Source organism: Hemiscyllium ocellatum, unplaced genomic scaffold, assembly GCF_020745735.1.
Source record: "Hemiscyllium ocellatum isolate sHemOce1 unplaced genomic scaffold, sHemOce1.pat.X.cur. scaffold_439_pat_ctg1, whole genome shotgun sequence".
NCBI classification, from domain to species: Eukaryota; Metazoa; Chordata; class Chondrichthyes; order Orectolobiformes; family Hemiscylliidae; genus Hemiscyllium; species Hemiscyllium ocellatum.
The window spans coordinates 480,630-505,004 of record NW_026869057.1 but is presented as its reverse complement, the minus strand read 5'-3'; the positions used below and the strand labels follow the sequence as shown (position 1 = coordinate 505,004).

The following is a 24,375-nucleotide window of genomic DNA, read 5'->3' as shown; positions in this document are numbered from 1 at the left end:
GTGTGGAAAGGGAGTTGCTCAGTTCTCTAAATTGCTGACTCGCCAGTGGGTTTACACGGACAAGAAACCATTTAATGGCCCAGCGTATGAAAAAGGCATTGAAAGGCCTCACGAACTGCTGTACGATCAACGTATTCACGCTGACGAGAAACCATTCAAGTGCTCTCTCAGAGGGAATGGGTTCTGGACGTCATTTGATCTTACTTTACATCTGCGAACTCAGTGGAGAGAGGCCGTTCGCCTGTTCTGAGAATGGCAAAGGATTCTTTCAGTCATTCAGTCTGCTGAGGCACCAGTGAGTTCACAAAGTGGAGAGACCATTCGTCTGCAGAGATTTGAAATAATTAATTGATTCCGGCAATCTGCTGAAATACAAGCGAGTTCATACTGGAAAGAGACCATTCACCTGAATGTGTACGATTTGCCTTTGAGTGGAAAAGTGAACCAGAATTGACTTTCTGGGTGTACTGGTACACTAAAGAAGGCAATTGCTAAATCCAAAGTAGACAACCATTTACTGTCCGGTGGAATTTGAGCTAATATAGTACAAGGATTAGGAACATTTGGGGCGGGCGGAACAACAGCATAATTGACTACGTGCAGGTCTTGAACAAACCTCCATTTCCCCGATTCACCTGGAATGTTTGCCTTTTTGACTGGAAAAATGGGGGCTCTCACCGGTGATTATTCACAGGGAATTATCACTTCACCCTTCAGGAGGGATTCAAAGACTGGAATAATTCCTTTTCCAACCTCAGGTTTGAACGAGTCTTATGTTCTGCAAGGACGATACTGAGACTTCGGGATTATTCTTTTGGTTTCACAGCTTCGTATGAACCTCACATCACGTTTGCCTTTTGCCTTGCACTCAGTAGCGAGCCTTCTTAATCTTGGGGGCAGGGATCTACCACAGCTCTACGCTAGGCTACCCTCTTGGCGGGGGTTTCCTGGACTGCCCTATCTGCCTCAGTTAGCCAATTTAGTTTCTCCATATATGTCCTTATATCTGCATTGAAGCAGATATGCACATCGTCCCTGAAGACACAAGCTTTCGTTTTTTTGTGCGAGTAGTACCCATGGTCCCAAATCCTGCCACCTGTCACTGGATCTGTTCGCCAATGGTATTTGAGGAAAGGAGCGTTCCACATCAAAAAGATACGGTCTACTTGCCGTCACAGATATTTTGGATAAGTTTACATTGACTGCACATCTGTGATCGTTCTAATAAAATTCGCACAATAGTAATTGACCAGGTTCAAACATTCTCCTAAACCAATCCTTCTCATATGATTTTTAAAGTCCATGAGGCGTATGCGTGCTGAGCAGTGCCTCATATCTCCAGCATGTAAATGGGTGTTTTTGGGATTAACATGGTTACTTGCTACCTGGGCGAGCGAATCGCTCACTGAACTTATGGCTCTCTGGGTAATCATCACACATAGCCATGCATCAGGGGTCGTGAGTTGGATTTTACAGCCTTCGCTGGTAAATCTTCTTTTTGTATTACCTGCAAGCCTGTCGGGGTACTGCGCTAATCCGATCCCAGCCTCACTATGAGATCGCCAGCCATCAGATTTAAAGACAGAATTCCGAGAAATGAAATTAGAATTGGAATGTTTTACCATTACTGGTTTCACACAATAGGGGTGCAGTTAATCTCTCTCACGTCACGAATCCTGATGCATCCATTGCGTCGACTCTCTCAACTGCCTAGATTTAAGGACTGAATATGTTGCCCCTGTATCTAACAAAAAGGTAACTGGTGCACCTTCCACATATAATACATTTTCCCTTGATAATAGAATTCGCTTCTTCTTATCAACACCTCAGTGTCAGGGACCTGAAACATTCGAGTTCCTTTCCAGATACGGAGTTGTTTTTTTTCCCATTCCTTGTCTGGTGATATGGTACTTTACTGACCTTGTAAGTCTGCTAATAGTTCGGTTTAACTTTACTTTTTTTTCTTTCTGTCTGCAATACTTGCCTCTGCAAAGTCAGGTTCTTACTTCTTTGTTTCCCTGTAGTTTTATTGGTTTCGAAATAAATGCTAATTTTCCATTACAATGGGCATCACATTATTTTTACAGGTCCCGGCTACAGCGAGGGCCAAAGTGCCTGCACTGCATTGTAACGCTCTATGTTGTAAGGTACATTTCCTGCTGGTTTCTGATATCTCTCCTCACTGTGGAAGCTTCCAGTCACATCCTCCAGAGATTTGTCTGCATTTCGTTCAATAGAGGCAACTGTATTTCCTGCTCAGAATGTGATCTCTCTGCAATGGAGAGAGGAAGACAGAGTCGGTGACAAAACTGAGACCACTTGCATTCTGTCCAGAATCAACAAAAACTATCCGGATCTTCCAGTCTCCTGTAACTTCACATTGCACTGTTTTCCCACCTTTCAGGCTCTTTGCCTGTATTCCTGAAGAAGGGCTGTTGCCCGAAACGTCGATTTTACTGCTCCTCGGATGGTGCCTGAATTACTGTACAATTCTAGCCCCACTCTCATCTAGACACTGTGTTCCCAGGCCACTATTCCGGTCTCTGGTTTGCTGCAATGCTCCTTCAAGGAATAACACAAGCTTGAAGACCTGCAACTCATTTTCTACAGACAGACCATGCAAATTTTAGGACCCAACATCGAGTTCAATCATTTTAGAACCCGCCGCCCTCTTCCACATTCTTCACCCAACCTTCCATCCCATCAGTTCCGAAGACAGATCATTGGACTCGAAATGTTAACTTTCCTTTCTCATGAGATATGGACACGAGCTGCTGATTTTGTTCAGACCTTTTGCCTTTACTTCAGGGAACTTTGCTTGTCCGTTGTAATCGCCAGTCTGCTGGAAGCTTCTGATTGCAGGATGAGATATTCAGAGGAGATGACAGGAATGGCAAGGGCTGGACCATTCCCATTGTGAAGGTAGACGTACTAGGTTGGAAGATGTTTATCGAAGGGCAGAGATAGCTCTTTGAGTAACCGATTAACTTTATGAAGAGGATATATATGTATGAGAGTGATCAGCCTGTATTTGGAAGGAATAGAGTGACATAAATGAAATACAGGAGACGAGATGTTTTGAGGAGAATTTGGGAGAATGCTTTCACCATTGGTTATCTGGAAATCATTATCTGAGCACGTGGTAAAGCTACGTGTCATGACAACGTTCTAGCAGTCTGTAGCCGAACCCTTTAAGAGCCAGAGCACACGTGGATAAGGAACAGATACTGGAACGTGTGACCAGGACTGACAGACGTGAGATGGGTGTCCTGAACGCAATGGGTCAAAGAGAAATTTGTGTGCTTAAAGGCACTGCTAGGCGCGGCTCTGTGGCGCAATGGATAGCGCGTTGGACTTCTATGTCACTGCTCAGGTTGCAATTCAAAGGTTGTGGGTTCGAGTCCCATCAGAGTCGAATTTTGTTCTATGGTTTGGAAGGCGGTCAGAGCAGACTCGGCTGCTCATCTGCAAAACCAACAATATTCGTGCAGAAAAACAAGTGTCTTGAAACGGAACATTTTCCTCTCACAAGTTTAAATTTTCGATGTCTATTTATGATAGAGACCAATAAACATGTGTTAGTCAGTACACAACACGATGATGTGTGTAGTCTGGAAAAAGACACAAAATTGTTGTGTCAGCCATGATGATATTGAATCATGGAGCGGGACGAGATCAGTGTTAACAATGGGCTCCTTTGTGTCTGTGCCATTTCTGGTCCAGATTTTTAAACAACCACAATAAGGACAATATGAATTAAACGCCACGAAATATTTTGGTCTCACCTCCACATCCCTTCCCTTCCAGCTGGAATAGACAGCTCTTGTTTCAGCTTTAGATCAGACAGCGGAGGGTTCTGACACGTTCTCCTACAGGCTGAATGTTGCTTCACATGGGTTTCAAAGTGGATACATGGAGCAAGCAATTGCATGGATTCAGGGGATTCAGGGCAGATTTCCCCTTTGCTGGGCTGGAATTCTGGCCAAGGTAATGAACGTGAATTTCTGACATTTTGAATCTTACTCTGGATTCTTGTGACTTTACCAATTAAACTGAAATTCACTTGCCCTTGCATAATATTATTCAGTCTTCACTGTTAATAAAACCATGCCACGTGCTCGTGGGTGCAGTATGCTGAATATTGTTGTCGTTGTGTGCAGTGTGGGTCGATGTGTCATATGAATATGCCGATGGAAGTTGGTAAAATTTCAGTGAATCGAATTCCCTGACGAAGTGAAGCCGATCGAAGGAAAATCCCAGCCCAGTGGCGACATAACATTTCCGGTGATCAACGCAGGACACCACTGTAAACGTATGCAGCATACAATAAAGCCGATTTTCGCCACATTTTTCTATGGCACATTTTCATCACGTTTGCGGGACATTATTGTAATCTCTAAGCTCTCACATTCTACAGGAAGAACATTCAAATGGCCGACTATCCATTACTAATGTCCTGAATTCACACACACACGCGCATATATGCGCATATTTATATATCCACACAGATATAAATGTATGTGCGCATGCATGTATATGTCTGTGCATATATATTTAAAAGTTGCAAAACAACGTTGAGAAAAAAGCATTTATTCTAAAATAATATGATTTTTTGGAGTGCTCTGTCCTTGGGAAATGCCTCAGTTACTTAAGACCAGCCATAAATACTCCCTGAGTGAATATCCAACACTCAATAGAGATACAGAGGTGATGTTTGCAAAAAAAATGACGTGTTTCATACCGCTGATCCTGCGCTGTGTTAAATTTATCTCTTTGGACATTTTGACTGTTATGAGAAAAACTGGAATCGAAACGATAACGATGTTTATAAGTATTGCTGTGAAGATTACAGAATTGCAGCAGGAATATTTTTCGTGTCTTGTTACTGGATATTTTTGGGGGAGATGAGTGAGCAGCATATGGACTCACTCCCTTCTCTGTGATTGCAGCCAAATGTTCCAATGCAACACATGAAAGGATAAAGGTGCATTACATTGGCAGGTCAGTTCCCACTCACGATAGTATAGTTTCACTTTGATTATCGCCATCGTCCAAAGTATTAGCTGAGTTGGGAGATCATGATCCTGAGGGTATGCTGAGACATTGCGAGAATTAATCCCACACTGTTGGCTTCACTTTATATCATAAACCAGTTATGCAGCGGTCTGAGCAAACCGGCTTCCCTTTCATGCTCAGTTTTTTTTTACAATTTATAGAAGTTCACGTGGACCAAGCTGCTGAACCTTTCCTCACAATCAGCACATTCTGTACTTAGTCGCACTCAGTTGCAGGTGTTATGAAGTTTCTTTCCAATTAACTTTAACCAATTACAGAGTGTGAACGTAACGCGTCCCCATCATGGCCGCCCAGACTCCCTGTCACGGTGAAATTCATTCCTTGCATGCCTGCACGCATCTTCACAAATATATTGGGATCAGCTTCTCAATAATCTTTCCAGCGAAAAAGTAATCATTTTCGAATTCAACTGCTGTAGAAGGAAAAGGAAAACTTTCCAAACTTCTCTTTATCATTCATCGCTGGTTTTGAAGTTCTAAAGTCTTGATATAGATCCATCCGAATGTAGGAATTTCCCTCCTGTTTACTCTCACCAAATTCTCATCGCCTGGAAACCTTCCATACGGACACAACTCAGTTTTACCTGGTGTCACGCCACATGATCTATTCGTTTTTTCCACCAACCCATGAAACCTCGCCTTGTCTTTTCAAATGGCATTACCCCTCCCTACTTCGATGGCTTCCTTTCCATGTTTTTGTTTCCAAGTAAACGCTGTCCATTCTTCCTGGCGTCTTTTCATTCCAGTCATTGCCATATACGTCTTTTATTATCTCTTTATATCCCTGTATAGTCCATGTTGGGAAAGGATGCTGGGTCCAATGCAACACATTAAAACCCGCTCTAATGCTGTGTACTGCCATTACCAATGTAGGGAAAATAGGAGCTAGTTCAGGCAAAGTGAATCCGTTGGTTGTCGCGTAATGGAACGGTCCCTGACAGGGAAGTGACTGTTTTTCCTCACTTTTCTCCCTGGTCTGAACATTTGCTAAAGCAACACACTAAAAGAACATAGAATGCCTACAGTTCAGAAACTGGCTATTCAATGCAACCAATGCACACCAATCCTCCAGGGATTAACTCTCACAGAACAATTCCTTACCCTTTTTCTCTTCATTTGCGCCTGAAGTAGGCACCTTACTGACAGCCAACCCAGTTGTAGGCAAATCATATCTCTGGCGCTGTGAGGCAGCAGTGATAACCAGTGAGCCACCTTATGGCCCTGTACAATATTGCAAGGCACATGCGGACGCGTTTGTCATCTGATTCCAGTCAAAGATGCTCTACTTTGTTGTTGCCCTTACCAGGAACAATAAATTCTGATTCCCTGACCAAGAAATGAATCCAAACCACAGCGGTGAAAGTGCTGCATTGGAACCACTGGTCGACCAGGAAGGATGGCATGTGCAATTGTGTCTTCTCTTAACAGCATAGCTTTCTTTTCCTGTGATGAGACATTTCTATCGAAAAAGAATGTTCGTGACACCGTGCTTTTACAGCACAGAATAATACATCATGTCAGTACCAGTCATCAAACATCCATCCATTCTCCTTTTCAGTTACCACTACTTGGCCCACAGTCACAGTAATGGGCGGCACGTTGGCACAGTGGTTAGCACTGTTGCCTCACAGCGCCTGAGACCCGGGTTCAATTTCCGACTCAGGCGACAGACTGCGTGGAGTTTGCACGTTCTCCCCGTGTCTGCGTGGGTTTCCTCTGGGTGCTCCGGTTTCCTCCCACAGTCCAAAGATGTGCGGGTCAGGTGAATTGACCATGCTAAATTGCCCGTAGTGTGAGGTAAAAGGGTAAATGTAGGGGTATGGGTGGGTTGCACTTCGGCGGGTCGGTGTGGACTTGTTGGGCCGAAGGGCCTGTTTCCACACTGTAAGTATTCTAATCTAGCCTGACGTCTGAAGTGTTTGTCTCAATGAGACTTTCCATGCAAAGTTTTAATTTCAAATGAACCAGCGATAGAGACTGAAGTCAGATACCGTCACATTTGTTCATGACCTGGGGGAGGACTGAACCTCATTTTAACCCATAGATGGAACTATACAGACATATCTATTGACAGTGACAAAGGCCTCAGGACATCCCAACTAACATAAAATGAGGAATTGAACCGTTTGGCCTCTTCTTTCTTCATTACTAGATTTAAAACCCGATTCTGTTGACATAAGCAGAGGAGTAAACTGACAGGAGGCTGTCCTTCGAAGACTGCCCCAATCGTGAATATTTGGTATCTGCAAACCGTCGATGTCTCCACCTGTGAGGCAGACGGTCTAGCTGTGCTCGTCCAGCCTCTGACCGGTTTAATTTGGATTCCAGCGCATTCCTGTCTCTACATAAGGAACAGAAGCACACACCCCCATCCCTGTAAGTTTTCGTCTCCCACTGTGTCACCGTTAGTTTACTGCTTCTAATGAGTCACGTTTTTCTTCCTGCCAAACGAAGGCATTCTTCGCATCAGAAGCTTGTCATCCAAATGGTCCTCAGAGGAAAAACACGGATGTGGACTTCCAAACTGAAACAGATGAGCCCTGGTCTGCGTAAAAAATGACTTTCAGCTTTTCCTTCAAAAATAAGTCCTAACAACACAGACAACGCACCTTCGGATGCTTGTTGCAAAGTTGTAAGGAAATTCAGCAAGTTTGCCGTGAGAATGGAGGTTAAAAACCCTGGTTTACAAAACCAGCCTCAAACCACTGAGTTATGGAAGAACTAAATTCTGAGTCGTTTTGAGTCTGACAAAAGGTGATGACCTCGAGCAGAACAAATTCGTTCAAATCAGTTTTGTGATACAAACTTCGTTTTATGTGACAAAATACGCCTTGAAACCCACTTCTTTGATCGCTTGTTTGATGTCACACTTTGTCAGCTTCCCAAGTTCTCATAATGGAACAGGGATCAACATTTGTTTAACCTCCCGGCAGACTAAAATTTTTGACGTTTCTTTTATGATTTTGGTGCTAGCCAGTCATATCCTGAAAATGGCAACAGAAGTGTTTCAGATGGGAAAGAAAGCAAATGGAACTCTGGCCTTCATCGGTCACAACGTTGGGTATCGTGGTTTGCATCTGATGTTGTAATTGTATAAAACTTCTGTTTGGCCACATTTGGAGTATTGTGTGCAGTTCTCATCTCAAAATAGGAAGGATGGGGAGGCTTCGGAGAGGGTACAAAAAGGGTTTATCAGCACGTTACCTGTATTGTGTTTTTAAAGGTGTGTTAGGTGTAAGAGGAAATTAAACAAAGATGGATTACTTTGTGAGAGTATCAGAGGCTGACAGGCGACCAGGTACAGGAATATAACGCTAGGACAGGATAGATAATGTGGATAGTCAGAATCTCTCTTCCAATGTGTAAGTTTCAAATACTAGAGCGCAGAGGTTTAAGGTGAGAAAGAGAAAGTTTAAATGATGTGAGTGAGGCAAGATTTTTTTTTCAGAGAGTGGAAGTTGCCAAGCGAGGTCTTGAAACAGAAACGTGAGTAAAGTTTTGAAGTGGCATTTAGACAGAAACATGAACAGGCAGGGAATAGAGGGATATGGACAATGTACATTCAGATGGGATGAGTTGAGAATAGCATTGTGTTGGGCCGAAGGGCCCATTGATATGCTGCACTGTTCTATTTTCTAACTTGCAGCATTTAACCGATCAAAGCACTTCTGAATCTTGCATGTTTCATTCAGTTTCTCTCTCATTTTTCTTAACTTTAATTGGTTCATTCTCAATCTACTCCACTTCATATTATAAAATCCCTCCATTCCCAATATCATCCGAGTGAAAATTATTTGGCCTGCCTCTGATACAACAAAGCTTTCCTTCGGGCACACATGCTGTTCATAATATTCTAAGTGTAATCTGACTTGTACCTTGCATCGTTTTAGTAAGACCTCGCTATATTTAGCCTCCATTCCCTCTGTAAAAAATGGCAGCATTTGATTTGCCTTCTCTATTACTTGAAGACCCTGTAAGCTACTTTTTTTTCTGATTGATAAACAAGAACTCGCACAAACCTTTATGTTTCCAGTCTAAAAACAAGTACTGTTAGCCTGACAGAAAGTCAGGAGCATGTTGCAATGAGTGAGAAACAACATATCAAAAAAAAGTAACTGGACTCTTAGAAACAAATTTTATGAAAGGGAATTTGTTTTTGAGCCTGTTGGATTTTATTTGTTGGTGTGAATATAAATGACAGAATAGATAAGGGTGTGGTGGGGGTGGGTGTTGGTACGGTGGATATGGTTTATTTCAGAATCCTTTGTGTGAGTTTCAATAAGGGCTAAAAAAAACTTGGTTGAGAATAGGGCCCTTAAAGGTCAATAAGGTCGCCTATGTGTGGAACTAGAGGAGATGGGTGAGATCATAAACAAAAAAAAAGTCTTGTCAGTATTTACTCTGGAGAAAGACATGGAAACTCGGGAACGTTGGGAAATAAATTGCCATGTCTTGGAAAAAATCCTCAACAGAGAAGAGAAAGTGGTGGAATATTAAAACAAGTAAAGATCGATCAATCCTCAGGAGCTCATTAGGTCGATCGGAGAATATTATGGGGAGCTTGGGAAGAGTTTGCAGTGTCCCTTACAGAGATATTTATATTATCAACAGCCACAGTGAGGTGTTGGAAGACTGGAGATTGGCTAATGCTGTTCCAGTACTTCAGGGTTGCAGGGAAAGCCAGGAAATTACAGCCCCTTGAGCCCATTGATGGGGAGTTGTTGGAGGAGATTCTGAGAGAAAGGAGCTACGTATACTTGGAAAGGCAAGGACTGATTAGAGATGGTCAGCATGGCTTTATGAGTGGAAAACCGTGTTTCACAAACTGGATTGACTCTTCGTGGAGGTGGCCAAGAGATAGGTAAAGGCAGAGCAGTCAGCGCTGTCCAAATGGACGTCAGCAAAGCATTTGACAAGGTTCCAAGGGTTATTGAACATCTAGTTAAGAGGAAAAACGACGCTTACATAAGGATCATTAGACCTCTATAGGGTCATATGGGGGTGGCACGATGCCTCAGTGGTTAGCACGGCTGCCTTACAGCACTGGGGAACCGATTTCGATTCCAGTCCTGGGCGACAGTCTGTGTGGAGTTTACACGTTCTCCCCATGTCTGCGTGGGGTCCTCAGGTGCTCCAGTTTCCACCCACCGTGCAAAGATGTGCAGATTAGGTGAATGGGTTTTGGCGGGATGTCCTTCAGAGGGCCCGTATGGAGTTGCTGGCCAAATGGCCTATTTCCACACTCTGGGGACTCACTGAAGGTAGCCAGGAAGGAACTGAAGAATGGAGTTAGAACAGCTAGAATGGGACATGAAAAAACTTTGTTGGAAAGGATTATGGAAAACTATAAGGCAATCTCCATTTATGTGAGGAACAAGAGGATGATCAGCGTGAGGGTAGGGCCGGTCAGGGATAGTGGAGGGTACATGTGCGTGGAGTCACAGGAGGTAGAGGAGGTCCTTAATGAATACTATGCTTCAGTATTCACTACTGAGAAGGACCTTGTCATTTGTGAGGACAGAGTGAAAAGGACTGATATATGTGAACAGGTTGGTGTTAAGAAGGAGGATGTGCTGAGAATTGTGTAAAACATAAAGATAGATACGTCTGTTGGAGCAGACGAGATATGCCCAAAGTTACTACAGGAAGCGAGGGAAGGGATTGCTGCGCCTTTGGCAATGACATTTGCACCCTCACAGACCACCGGAGTTGCACCAGATGATTGGATGATGGCAAATGTCACTCCCTTTTTCAAGAAAGGGAATAGGGATAATCCTGGGAATTACAGACCTCACTTTCTTATGTCTGTGGTATGCAAATTATTGGAGAGGACTCTGAGAGCGCGGATTTATACCTCCGTAGAAAAGCATAGTTTGATTAGAGATAGTCAGCAGGGCTTTATAAGGGACAGGTCAAGCCTCACAAATCTTATTGAATCCTTCGAGAATGTGACAAAACACCTTTATGGCTCATTCAGAAAAGAAACAGAGGCATGGGATACAGGAAACCTGTCTGTCTGGATATGGAATTCCTGGCTCATAGAAGACAGAGGGTGATGATAGATGGGAAGCATTCAGTATGGAGCTCGGTGACCAGTGGTGTTCCGCAGGGATCGATTGCAGGAACTCTGCTCTTTGTGATTTTTTTTATAACTACTTGGATGTAGTTGTGGAAGAATGGGTTAGTAATTTTGCCAATGACATGGAGGTTGCTGGAGTGGTGGATAGTGTAGAGGTCTGTTGTTGGTTGCAGCAGGATATTGTCAGGATGCGGACCTGGGCTGAGAAGTGGCAGATGGAGTTTAATCGGGAAAAGTGTGAAATGATTCATTTTGGAAGGTCGAACTTGAATGCAGAATACATGGTTAAAGGCAGAATACTTGGTCGTGTTGTGGAACAGAGAGATCTTGGATTCCACGTCCATCGATCCCTCAAAGTTGCCACCCAAGCTGATAGGTTTGTTTAGAAGGAATATGTTGTGCTGCCTTTCAATTGCTGGGGGATTGGGTTTTCAAGCCGTGAGGTTATGCTGCAGCTCTATAGAGCCATGGTTAGAACACACTTGGAATATTGTGTTCAGTTCTGATCCCCTCATTACAGGGAGGCAGCTTTAGGTAGGGTAAATTGGAGATTTACTCGAATGCTGTCTGTGCTGGAGAGCATGTCTTATGATGAAAGGTTCAGGGAGGTAAGCCTTTTGTCATTGAAGTGAAGAAGGATGATGGGCGACTTGGTAGAGGTGAACAAGATGATGTGAGACATAGATAGAGTGAATAGTGAGAGACTTCGTTGTACCATGGCATAGATGGCTATTGTCAGTGGGCATAAATAATTTTAAGGTGATTGGTGGATGGGTAAGGAGAAATTTCAGAGATAGGTTCTTTACACAAAGAGTGTTGCGTCGTTGGAATGCACTGGCAGCGGTGGTAGGAGAGACAGATACATGAGGGATATTTAATGGACTCTTGGATAGGCACATGGATGTCAGTAAAATGAAGGGTATGTAGGTTAATTTGATCTCACAGACAGATAAAAGGTTGGCATGGCATCATGGCCGAAGGGTCTTGTACTGTACTGGTCTGTGTTCTATGTTCCATGTGGTAAACTGGGTAATAAGCCTAGATAATTGTAAAAGGATATGGCATTCAGGAGGAGCGAGGGAACTGGATAAAAAATTGGCTTGATGGTAGGAAACAGAGGGTGATGGGAGACATGTTGTTTTTCTGTCTGGAGACATGTGACCAGCGGTGTAGTGGGTCCCAATATTGGTTTCCTGGTAAGTAAGTTTTTTGGGTGACATAAAATTGGTGGTAAATTGGATAGTGAAGAAGGTTATCTATGAAACAACAGGATGGACAGTACTGCTGGGATAGTGGGCTGAAGAATAGCAGATGGGGTTTAATTAGATAAATGTGAAGTGTTCCATTTTGGTGAAACAGACCAGGGTGGGACTTGTGCAGTTAATGTTTGGGCCCTGGGTAGTGTTGTCAGTCAGTGACCCAGTGATGCAGGTACACAATTCCTTGCGAGTGGCGACACTGGTAGACAGGCTGGTGAAGCAGCTGTTTGTGATGGTTACCTTCATAGGGCAAAGCATTGAGAGTAGGAGTTGGGATGTCATGTTGTGGCTGTACAAGACATTGGTACGGCCTCCATAAAAGCATTGTTGATCAGTTGTTCACTTAGCTCCTTTAGGGAAGGACATCTGACATTCCAACCTGGTCTGGCCTACATGTGAATCCAGATCCACAGCAATAAGGCTGACCCTGATCTGCCCTCTGGGTAATTAGCAGTGGGACAAAGAATGCTGTCACCCTCATCCCATGAATGAATAAATAAAGATGCATATGTCTCTTCCTACCTCTGCAAACCCCTCCAGCTGCAGCAATCTGTACTTGGCTTTGTAACACTGTTCAGGCCCGGATCACTCTCTGTAACACTCTCACCACCTCCAGCACCTTCACCTTTCCCTGTTCCTATTGTGTCATTAAACCCTGACAAAGATTCCTCTTCCCACTGTCCTCCCCCTGCTTGCAGACGCTTTGCAATCCCTTTAACACTGACTGCTTAAACTCTCTCTCATTTCAGGATTTTAAGTACTTTGTGGTAATCGTCTAAGCCTCATAATATGATATGATCCATTTTGTCCTGAGTGAGGGATGGGTAGGAATTCCTTGTTGAGGTTTTGTCTGCTTCAATGGAATGTCCTTTTGTTGAGTGTTTTACACTGTTCATTCAAATGTTTTCCACTGTTCATTTACAGACACATGTTTAGCCTGTTACCTTGGTCAGTTCTCCTCTCAAACTCATGTAATTGACTGTTTTAGTTTCTAGATGTAGCTTATCCTTTCTGTGATTCACTTTAAAATTTTATATTACTTTAAACTGCACTTTACACATTTTCCCAGAAGATCTCCCCAGGTGACATTACTCACTAAGTTTCATGACACAACGGTGGCTCTGAGGTAGTTATGTCCCTTGCCAGTTGCACAATATGTTATTCAAAAAAAACACTGAAAAAAAATCTACAATCTCCTATTTGAATATCACTCTTGTCGGTGTGATTGTCAAGATTATGTGAACATTGAAGTTTCACTAAATTATCACAGTCTTGATTAAAAAATTCGATGAGTTCCTCTTTAATGCAATGATGAGCAATGAAATGTTTTCAAGTGGCCTAAAACTGTTCTGGTGCTTGTGTCCTTGGCAAGTAGTAGCCAGAATTTACATTCAGACTGACTCGACTTCATGGTCTGAGACCAAATGCTTTCTCTGTAATGCCTTTGATACCCATTATTGTTAGCGTTACCCATTTTGCCTGAGTTTCTGCAAGGTTGTGAACCATTGAATATTTATGTCCACCTTTTGTTCGCCCTGAAACCATGTCTCCCTGGTGTCTAAATCTTTTTTATGTCTGTGGCACAAATCAGCCCACCTTGCTGCAGAGAGTTTTTCCATTCCAAAAAAAAACATAATTTACTCTTTCCTACAATTTCCTGTCACAAATCGATTCGCTGATGTACAGTTTTCGTTAAAATTTGTCCCTTCCTGTTCCTATCTTCTTGTCTTCAGCCACATCCCCATGCTGTTCACATGCGTCATCTTTTCTATTTGGATTTGGAAAGATCCTTTCATCTGAACCCTCTGTCAGTTTCAAGCCCTGTCCATAAACCTACCGACATGATTGGCCAGGACACTGTTCCCAGCTCAGTTCCGGTGGGACCCCATCTTAATGGATTTTATTTTAAAATCAGGTATGGGATGTGGGTGTCTCTGGCTGACCAGCTTTTCTTGCCCAGCCCTAGCTGCCCTTACGCTGAGTAACTTGCTCGGCCATTTCAGAGGGTAATTGAGAGGCAATCACTTTGCTGTGACTATGTCGTGCAGACCACGTGAGAATGGGCAGATGTCCTTCTCTGAATGACAAGTATTTGGATTTATTGTACATCAGTAATGGTATTTCTAGATTGTCAATTACAATTTTGAACATAATTTATTTCAAATTCCACCATTTCAGACGATGTGGTTCAAACCTGCCTCTCCAGAACATTAGCTGAGGTTTGGGATACATTCTCTAGCAACAATATCACTCGGACATTACTTTGTCTGCACACAGGCTATTTATCCCTGAACACTGATACCAATGTATCATGAAGCTAAACCTGTTTTCCTTCATGATTGATCCTGATTTCTTCCTGCACTCTGATGATATCACTCAGTCTCTCTCCATGTGGTATGCCTCACTGTGTGGGTCTAATTGCTGCTCCTGTCAGCGTCTCTCACTCTTGTAGCTACTCCAGATCCTGAGCCAACAGAATTCTCCACTCCAGAGAGACGCACAGGCCAGGGATGGAGACTGGGATTTTCCAGATCTCTGTGGGACACGGTACTATTCTCCATGTGTGACCCTCACTTCATCAGTCTAAGTTCCCATTCTGTCTATTTCTCTGTCTCCTGTAGGAACTCAGGAACTTCCTGACTCAATAGATTTCCCAGCCGTTGGGTGTCTTATCCATCACCACATTGAAGATGGTTGGTCAGCCAGAGAGGCAAAGGGCAGAGAGATCTGGAGCCTTCAATAAATCCTGCAGTGAGGTAAGATCACTCACCATGCACAGAGCAGAGAGCAGAGAGCAGCAAGAGGGCTCCAAACATCAGCTAACAGTGCTGGAGGTGGAGCAGTGTACAGACACACACCAGGTTCAATCACCACGTCTACTGTAAGTTTTGTTGTTCTGAGACAGTTTCGGGAGTGTCACAGTTATCAATCCAGGCCTGTGCTGTCTTAGTGAGCACCAGCATAACAGAGGGGAAAGCAGAGTTCCCATGAGTGAGTGGTAATGCTGCCTGGGATCTTTCTGTTCTGTGTTCCCTCTCCAACACTGTACATATACCATGTCTCGTGGACCAGTGTCTTCAATAATTTGTAACTCCTATAACAGTTCCTGTCCCTGTAACCTCCATTTCCGTATGGTCCCTCCCCATATTTGAAATGTACTGCATTTCAAACTATTATCCCTATCTCTCTAACTTTCTTCAGTGTCTACATCATGCTTTTCTCTATAGTCTCCTCCTCCAATAACTAGAGACAGAGGCATGCAGCATGGAAACGGTTCCATCCATCCAAGTAGTCCATGCTGATCACTGTTCATGAGCAAGTCGCATTTGCATGTGTTTGGTCCACATTCCATCAAACCTTCTCTTCTCCATGTATCTGCCCAAATGTCTTTTCCATGTTGGAATTTTACTTTTCTCTACCCCTTCCCCAGACACCCATTCCATACGTGCACCATCCTTTGTGTGGAAAGTTCTCCTCTGGTCGCTTTTAAGTATTTCCCCTCTCACCTCATATTTCTGCCCTCTAGTTATGGCTTCCCCTAACCTGAAGTACAGACCTTCACAATTCTCCCGACGTATACTCCTCATGGTTTTATAAACATTTATAAGGTCACCCCTCAGCCACCTCCGCCCAAGGGAAATACAAAGGACCATGATACAAATATCTCTGCCACGGTCCCCGCTGTGACTTTGCCACATTGTTGTGGGATACACTTGTTCAGGACCTTGGGCGTTCTCTACCTTTATGTTCTAAGATCTCCAGCACCACCTCTTCTGTAATGGGGACTCTTTACAAACCATCACTGTTTCTTTCCCTTTGTTTCCTAGTCTTTGTCCACAGTATGTTCTGACATGGAATATTCATTTCAGGTCGTGCCCATCTCCTGTGGTTCTAAGTATGGATGGCCTTCTTGATCTTTGAGGGCCCCTATTGTCTCTCTAGCTGCTTTTTTGTACTTGTATGCTGTAGAATCTCTTTGCATTCTACTTAACCTCATCTGCCAAAGCTATCTCATCGCCCTGTTTTGCTTTCCAGCTTCTCCAGCCTCTCTGTTTCTGTCAAACCCTCCAGTGTCAGTAACATCTCTGTCAACCTTTGCTCCTTTTGCAGTTTCGGAAAATGCTTCCTGAAGCAGGAGGATCAGAATTCTACACAATACTCCAACTGGAGACACAGCAATGTCTTGTACAGCCGTATCATGATGTACCAACTCAGGTACTCAATGCTCTGACCCATGAGGGCAAGTGTGCCTAATCCCCGCCCTGTCTACCAGTGACGCCACTTCCACGGAACAATGCAACTGCACCCCTTGGTCTCTCTCCGTTCGACAACACTGCCTAGAGCACTGCCATTAACTGTGTTAGTCCTCCCTGGTTTATCTTAACAAAATCCAACACCTGAATTCAACTCCCATCTTTCATTTCTTGACCCACTGGCTCAGTTGATTAAGATCACCTTTGATAACTGTATTCACTGCCAACTATAACAAGTATTTTACTATCCACAAACTTGCAAACAATAATTCATATATTCTCGTTTATGTCAATAATGTACATGTGTGGGCCCTGCACTGATCCTTATGGCACACCGCTGCTCAGACGCCCCCAGTCTGCACAACAACCCTCTCCCACCATCCTCTGTCTCCTAATGTTAAGCCAATTTTGTGTCCGTTTGTCTCGCTCTCCCTGATCACATGTAATCTAAACTTACTAACCAGTGCACCACGATAAATTCTGTCAAAGGTCTTGCTGAAGTCAGTATAGACAACGTGTACTACTCTGCCTTCATCCATCTCCTTGGTCACCTCTTCAACAAACTCTATCAAGTTTGAGAGACACTCCTCTGTACGCACAAAGCGGTGCTGACTATCCCTAATCAATCATTGCCTTTCCAAATGCATGTAACTCCTGTACCGCGGAATCGCTTCCAACAACATTGGCACCACTGACATCAAGCTAATTGGTGTTTATGTCCGTGGCTTTCCCTCGCAGCCTTTCCTAAATCCTGGCACAACATTAGCCACCCTCCCGCTCCCAGCTCACCACCCGTGGTTTTCAGTGATAGAAATATCTTTGTAAGTTTCTTCCCTACCTTACCCCAATGTCCTGGGATCTACTTGATTAGTTCCCAGGGAGTTGTTTAATTTTAATGCGTTTTAAAACATTCAGCACCTCCTGTTCTCCAATGTGGACTCTTTGAATACATCACTGTTTATTTCCCTGCTTCCCCAGTGTTTTTTCCACAGTAAGTTCTGACTTGAAATTTTTGTTTCAGATCGCACCCATTTCCTGTGGGTTTACACATGGATGGCGTCACTGATCTTTAAGGGGTCACATTCTGTCTCGAGTTAATCTTCTGTTGTTAATATACTTGTAGAATCTCTTTGGATTTTCCTGAACCTTATCTCCCAAAGCTCTGTCAGTTCCCCTTGGGCCCTCATGATTTCCCTCTGAAGAATATTACTACACCCACAATATTCTTCAAGGGATTGACATAATCCAGCTGGCTGTATATGACATGAGCCCCCTTTTGTCTTGACCAGAACCTCAATATTCCCAGTCATCCAATTTTTCCCACTTGTGTCAGCATTGTCCTTCACACTAACAGGAATATGCTGTCCCTGAAATCTTAATTTATCTCTCTTTTGAAAGAATCCCACTTGCCCGACGTCCCTTTACTTCCAAATAGCCTCCATGAATCAACTTTTGGACAGTCTTGCCTAATACCTTCTGGACGGGGGCAAGGCCATTTTTGCTCTTTAACTTGTGGACCAGGCCTGTCCTTTTCCATCGCTATTTTCAAACTAATAGAATTGTGGTGACTTTGCCAAAGTGCTCCCCATAAACACTTCAGCCCTTTTCTCTCCCTTGTTTCCCGAAGGGAGGTCAGGTTTCATCCCTTTCTCCAGTCGGAACAGTTACATACTGACTGAGACAGTTTTCTTGAACACACTGAACAAATCCCTCCCATCCAAGCTGTGAACATTATGGCAGTTCCAGTCTAGGTTTAGAAAGTTAAAATCCCGGACCATTACAACCCTATCATTCTTACAGATATCTGAGATCTCCGACGTATTTGCTGCTCAATTTCCCGCTGACTACTGCGGGCCTGTAGTACAGTCATATCAAACTGACCATTCAACCGTATTCTCAGTTCTACTAATACAGCTTCACTGGGCGATCCCCAGGAATATCCTCTCTCAGTGCTGCAGTGATGTTTTCACTGATCAAAAACTCCACTCCCCCTCCTCTCTTGCCTCACCTTCTATCCTTCCTGTTGAATCTGTCCTCTGGAACAATGATCTGCGAGTCCTGTCCCTCCCTCAGCTGTATTTCTGTAATTGCTGTGATTTCCCAGTCCCATGTTCCCATCCATGCCGTGTGTTCATCTGCCTTACCTGTCAGGCATTTCACATCAAAGTAAATGCAGTTTAATTGATGAGTATTCCCTCATTGCCTGCTGTGCTCTTGCTTGTTTATCAATTGAAATTACTCTGTTGAAATTCTGTTCCAGCCTCAACCTTCAGACTGTAGCCTGAGACCATCCCCCTCACTGTGGACAACACCCTCACCTTTCATGTCATCTGCAAACCTAATAATGATACCTTCTGCTTTCACATCCGAGTGATTAATGCCCATAATGAACAGCAATGGCTTCTGCACAGATCCCTTTGTTACACCCGCTGGGCAAAGGCTTTCAATCACAAAACTAACCCTCCAACAATTTTGGATCAAATTTGCCAACTTGCCTTTGATGCCATGGTCTCTTCCCTTCTGGACTAGCCTTCCACGTGGGACCTTGTCAAAGGCCTTAATGAATTCCATGTAAATCATAACATCTGTACGGCCCTCATCAATATCTTCAATCGAGATTTCAAAGAAATCTCAGTTGATTTCATCAGACATTATCTTACTCTTACAAATCCATGCAGACTATCACTTATCGATCCCTGCCTTTCCAGTTATTGATCCATCCTGTCCCTCAGAATTGTTCCCAATTCCTCGCCCCCCCCCCCCCCCCTCAACTGCAGTCAGACTATCTGCTCTGTAATTACCTGGCCTATCCCTGCTGCCTTTCTTGAACAAAGGAACCACATTAGCTATCCTCCAGTCATTCGGAACTTCAGCTGTGGCCACTAAAGTATTAAATATATCCACCAGGGCCCCAGCAATCTCCTCCCTTACCTCCCATAGCAGCCTGGGATACATTTCATTGAGCACTGGGGAGTTCTCCACCTTTATGCCTGTGAAAATATTTAATACCTCCTTCTTATTGATCTTAACATGTTCTGGAAACTTACCATCCCTACTGAAATCCCCGGCCACAATGCCTTTCTCCTGTGTGAATACCAATGGGAAGTATTCATTTGAAGACGTCACCTACTTCCTCTGGCTCCATGCACAGATTGTCCCTTTGGTTTCTCACAGGCCTCCCTCTTTCGCTGGGAATCCACTTACTCTCACGATGCTCATAAAATACCTGTGGTTTTCCCGCAATCGTATCTGCCAAACATATTTCATGACCATTGTTTGTCCCTCATTTTCCACAAACCCACTCGCACTCTCTATACTTGTGAAGGGCTTCACCTGATTTTATTACACTGTATTTTCTTTATCAAACTCACGATATCACTTGATCAGTATTTGTTGGACTTGATGCCTTTACTATTCATTTTTCAAGGAGCACACTGGCCCTGCATTCTCACTGCATCACTTTAAAATACTCCACTTTCCTAATATGGACCCAACTGTAGATAGTTCTCCCAGTATATGTTTGCCAGATCCTCTCTAATGATCGCAACACTGATGGGAGACTCAGGTGTGTGGGGGACAGGCAGGAGGTTGTGTGGCTGCAGAAGGGACCCCAGGATGGTGTGCTGCCTCCTGGGTGCCAGGTCAAGGATGTCTCTGAGTGGTTACTGAACATTCTGAAGGGGAGGGTGAACAGCAAGAGGTCATTGTACATGTCAATCCACATGACAGGGGTAGACAAAGGGATGGGTCCTGAGAAAGGAGTACAGGGATTTAGGTGAGAAGTTAAAAAAGCAGGATATTGACATTAATGATCTCCAGATTATTCCCATTGCCACGTGCCAGTTACGATAGAAATAGAAAGAGAGGCCAGATGGATGTGTGGCTTGAGGAGCTGGTGTAGCGGGCAGGATTTTCAGTCTTGTATCATTGGAGTCTCTTCTGGGGTAGAGATGACCTGTACAAAGGGAGGGTTTGCACTTGAATCAGAGGGGCACCAGTATCCCAGGGAGGAGATTTCCTTGTGTTACCCAGGAGGATTTCAATTACTTTGGCAGGGAATTGTGACTCTAAGTAAGAGAGGGACCATCGGAAAGTCAGAAGAAATTCATCAGCCATCAAGATCAAGTTACCTATTCAGGATATCCGGGGGCACAGAGAATTGAGGGAAAAGACTTCTGGTTTAAAAGGCATTTATTTCAACACACGAGGCTTGACTGGTAAGGCAGACGAGCTCAGTTCATGGATTGGCTCTGGGAACTGGGATATTACAGCCATAACAGAAACCTGGTTGAGAGAAGGGCAGGACTGGCAGCTCAGTGTTCCAGGATACAGAAGCTACAGGTGTGACAGAAGGACAAGTAAGTGAGGAGGGGAGTTGTCATTTTGATAAGGAAGGACATAACAACAGTGCTTCGGGACAATACTGTTAAGCAGTCATCAAATGAGTCCATATATTTAAAAGTTAGAAACAAAAAGGGGATGATCAGTCTGCTGGGATTGTGTTCTAGACCCTCAAATAGCCAGCGGGTATGAGAGGAGCAAATGTGTAGTGAGATTGCAGGTACCTATAAAAATAATAAAGTAGTATTGGTTGGAGATTTTAACTTCCCTGGATTGACTGGGTCACCCAGAGTGTAAAAGGCCCGTAATGAGTGGAATTTGTCAAAAATGTCTAAGAAAGTTTCCTAACCAAGACGTAGAGGGTTCTACTCTACTCAGGCGGATGCAACACTGGACGTCCCCTCAGGAACCGAGGTCAGGCAAGTGACTTAAGTATCATTCGGAGAGCACATTGCGTCCAGTGACCACAACTGCCTTTGTTTTAACATACTAATGGAAAAGATCAGACAGGTTGACAGATTTAGGTCTTAAACTGGAACTGGGTCAATTTGGGGCCATTCAGCAGGATCGAGCAAGGGTTGATTGGGTGATGGTAAAAATCATACAACACCAGGTTATAGTTCAGATGGTTTACAGAGGAACCTCGATTATCTGAACGTGATGGGCGGGCGATATTTTGTTCGGATAATTGATTATTCAATTAATCGATTAAATGCCTTTCCTTTAGCGGCTCAAAGTTTTCTGTCCAGTCTGCACCCTGTTCAGGTGACGAGGCAACAGCAAGCCATGAGCGAGGCCCCACGCCCTGCCAGACCCCAAACAAACCCCGCTCGCCTCCAAACACATCCAACACCGCCCTCACCTGCCCCTTAATGTCGCCAACCCAACTGCCCCAAACCCACCCAACAGTGACCCCTGCCCCCAAAATCTTCCGACACCACCCTCCACCCGCCGCCTGCCCCCACTTCCTAAACACCTTCGACATCACCCTCAGCCTGTCCACAAACCCGTCCAACACCGCACCCTGCCCACCACACCCACCATCCAATCCATGTCCACGCCCGTGTCCCAGGCCCCCTGCCCCCGTTCATCCCCTCCCCCTTCTGGGCAGCTGGAGTGGACACCAACAGTAAGATATCTACTGCCTTTGGTGGGGTAAGTCTCCAAATAGCACACACGCACATGCACACACACACTCAGACAGCCACAAACAACTTTTTACTGCAACATTTCCGCCCTGTACAGGACACTGTTCTAGAGAATATATGGGGAAGTGGGGTTTAGGATTCACCCCTATATAGAACTCCAGGGGAATTGTGGCGAGAGGGAGAGAGGGTGGGAGGTTATTCATTTGGAGATGGTATCTGTGCTCGATGTCCAGGACTGTTCTCGGCAGCATTTCAGTCAGCTGAGGTCGATTTTAATCAGTGTAAACAAAAAAAAAAAAATCAAGGTTTAAACAGCTCTTTGTTGTAATGTTTCTATCGGGACCTCGAGATCTCCTTTGGATTATCTGATATTAGGTTAATTGATATTTGGATAATCGAGCTCCCTCGGTATTTGAAAGTGCTAGATTTGGAAGCGCTAGTGGTCACTCTAAAAGATGAAAGATTTAATCTAAGCTTGTTTAATATTTCATTCCATGACACTGCCATTCTGTTGCTATAAATTCGGTGCCTTAGGATTGTGCTCCACATCCACCTGATGAAGAAGCAGTGCTTCGAAAGCTAGTGCTTGCAAATAACCCTGATGGCCTATAACCTGGTGTTGTGTGATTATTAACTTTGTCCACCCCATTCCAACACCGGCATGTCCAAATCATAACTAAAACCGATTGGGTCAGTCTGTTTGAATGAAAAGGAATGACTGGCAAATGGGAGGCTTTTAAAAGTGTGATCTCAAGAATCCAGTATGTCCCTGTTAGGGTGAAGGGAAAAGCTGGCAGGTTTAGGAATCCCTGGCCAATGAGAGGTGTCGTCACTCTGTTCAGGAAAAACAGGAAGGCACACATTGTCTTTAATGTTTCCGTATCTATGTAACATCTCACAGTCCTAAAGACACGGTCAATCTGGGGAGACCCAAAAGGCCTCTCAGATCCCTGCAGAACTCCCAACCTGCAGAACCAACCCCAAATCATGGGACTTTCAGTTCCTATAAGACTCATTATCTGTGTAACATCCTCCCATCACTAGCACCCCAATATTAATGTCATCTCCTCCAGCCTCTCCATCCACTACTCATCTCCATAACCTTCTCCAGCACTTACACCTCTATCTGTGTAAACGTCACCCTCCCCCAACAACCCTTCCCACTTTTACCATTCTGGAGGAGGTTACTAATGCTCCCTTATCTGTGAACCTGTCTCCAACCAAAATTACTGCCCTCTGGAAAATCTGTCAGACTCGACACCCTCCGTATCTAACGAATCTGCAGAACCTAAACCTTCCTGTGTCTATAAACATCATCCATGACTACCATCCATATCTCTGTTTGGTCCTCCAGTCGACACAACCCACTTTGTCTCTAAACGTCTCCATTAACCTAAAACACTCCTGTCTGTGTAAACCACTCCATCCTACCAACATTCTTATCTGTGTAAACTGTTCCATCCCTCCCAACGCGCCATCTCCATGAACTGCTGTGGGCCCTACATCTCTCCACATTTCTGGAACACACCGTGGCTCTATGGTCCTCCCTCCCTGTGAAACACCTCCAGTCCCCACCACCCTCCCAGTCTGGGTCATCTGCTCCAGATCAGATCATTGGTGTTTCTGTTACCTCTGGCACTCCGAGCAAACCTTCCCAGTTGTATCTACCATTCAGATCCCATCCTCTCAAGCCTCCCGAAACACCTTCCTGCCATTGTGACCCTCCCTATTTAGAACACAGAACAGTACAGCACAGCTCAGGCCCTTCGGCCCTTGATAATGTGCTGATCTTTTATCATACTCTAAGATCAAACCAACTTGCAGACAACTCAAATGAGAAAAGAACAAAGAAAATTCCAGCACAGGAACAGGCCCTCCACGCCTGTGCCTATCCAGATCCTCTGCCTAAACCTGCTGCCTATTTTCTAAGGATCTGTATGCTTTTGCTCCCTGCCCATTCATGAATCTTAAAGGACCTCATTGTTCCCGCCTCTACCACCTCCGCTGGCCACATGTTCCAGGCCCCTACCACCCTCAGCATAAAGACCGTTCCACATTTATCTGCCCTAAACCTTTCCCCTCTCACTTTGAGTTTGTGACCCCAGTAACTGCGTTCCACACTCTGGGGAAAAACGCTTCTTGCTATCCACCATGTCTACACATCTCATGAATTTGTAGACATCAATCAGGTCCTCAGTCAACCTTTGTCTTTGTAATAAA

At 44.2% G+C, this 24,375-nt stretch overlaps 1 non-coding gene across 1 annotated transcript; it reads left to right on the top strand.

Moving 5' to 3' along the window:
• Window positions 1–3,323: 3,323 nt before the first annotated feature.
• On the top strand, window positions 3,324–3,415 carry trnar-ucu (transfer RNA arginine (anticodon UCU)). Its single transcript is given in 2 exon segments — window positions 3,324–3,360; window positions 3,380–3,415. It is a non-coding gene; the product is annotated as a tRNA-Arg (tRNA).
• Window positions 3,416–24,375: the final 20,960 nt, after the last annotated feature.